The 1,362-nt window shown below is 34.9% G+C and overlaps 1 pseudogene; it reads left to right on the top strand.

Annotated features, from left to right (window-relative positions):
• The window catches only part of LOC105804978, a 4,691-nt pseudogene that overhangs the window by 1,963 nt on the left and 1,366 nt on the right, over positions 1-1,362 (top strand).

Here is a 1,362-nt window from a genome sequence, read left to right as displayed (position 1 = left end):
GACTTCAGTTCTTCTGCTGATACAACTGTGTGGTTACTTTAGCTCTGGGACTTGTGGAAAGGTGCTGGTGTGGCCCACAGATTACAGCCACTGGATGAATATGAAGATAATCCTGGATGAACTTGTCCAGAGAGGACACGAGGTGACTGTACTGGCATCTCCAGCATCCATTGTTATTGATCCCAGCAAATTAATCTGCTATCAAATTTGAAGTTTTTCCTACATCTTTAAGTAAAGATGACTATGATAGTTTTTTTGATGCAGCTGTTCCATAGAGCATTACATGATCTTCCAAAAGGCACATTTTGGTCACATGTTTCAGAAATGGAAGAAATGATGTGGGGATTTTCTGAAGTTATGAGACAGCTTTGTAAAGATGTAGTTTTAAACAAGAAACTTATGACAAGGCTACAGGAGTCAAAGTTTGATGTCCTTCTTGCAGATGGCGTTGGTTTCTGTGCTGACCTGCTGGCTGAGATACTTAAAACACCCCTTGTGTATAGTCTCTGCTTCTCTCCTGGCTACACTTTAGAGAAGCATAGTGGAGGACTTCCATTCCCTCCTACCTATGTACCTGTAGTTATGTCAGAATTTAGTGATAAAATGACATTCATGGAGAGGGTAAAAAATATGATATATGTGCTTTATTTTGACTTTTGGTTCCAAGTACGTGATGTGAAGAAGTGGGATCAGTTTTACCTTGAAGTACTGGGTGCGTAATGTTTTTAATTAGTGGTTATTAATTTCTACTTTTCCTTGTACCTTGGAAGGAGAGTTTGTATCAATATGAAGTCAGAAGGGTATATGTTTTATAAATGCAATTATCATATGAAAATATAGATGATCTATCAATCTCAGAAATATTATGGAAAGATTACAAGATCAGTTAGAACCTTGTGGCCATAATTTATACAGGATTCTCCATGAAGTCATAAATATACAAGCTAAAGCAGTTAGGATTTTTTTAGATATCTCATATCTACTATACTATACATTATTTTCATGTCTAATACAAGTTAATAGATGGATCAAGAAATAGCTTGATGAAGGCAGATGTATAGATTGAGGAGTTATACATTTTTCTAGCACAACCGTCAATGTAGCATTGAAGGACTTGTTTCTCCTTGTTTACCTAATTTTCCTTATTTAGAAATCAAAATATTTTTTCTATATAACCAGAAGAATTTCTTGACAGTTAAGAGATGGGTCTATCTCAGAAAGGGACATCTAAAACTTGAGGTTTCCAACATTTCTATGTTCCTTCACTAAGGGCTTTGAGATTATATGTTTTAAGTCCTAAAATCTTACTGATGTATAAACATCAAAGTTTGTGTCTATATTTTATTAATTACATAACTACAT

The sequence above is a fragment of the Propithecus coquereli genome, unplaced genomic scaffold (genome assembly GCF_000956105.1).
Source record: "Propithecus coquereli isolate 6110/MARCELLA unplaced genomic scaffold, Pcoq_1.0 Scaffold1227, whole genome shotgun sequence".
Classification (NCBI taxonomy): Eukaryota; Metazoa; Chordata; class Mammalia; order Primates; family Indriidae; genus Propithecus; species Propithecus coquereli.
Note: the sequence above shows the minus strand (reverse complement) of the source record. Positions and strands in the feature narration are given on the sequence as shown.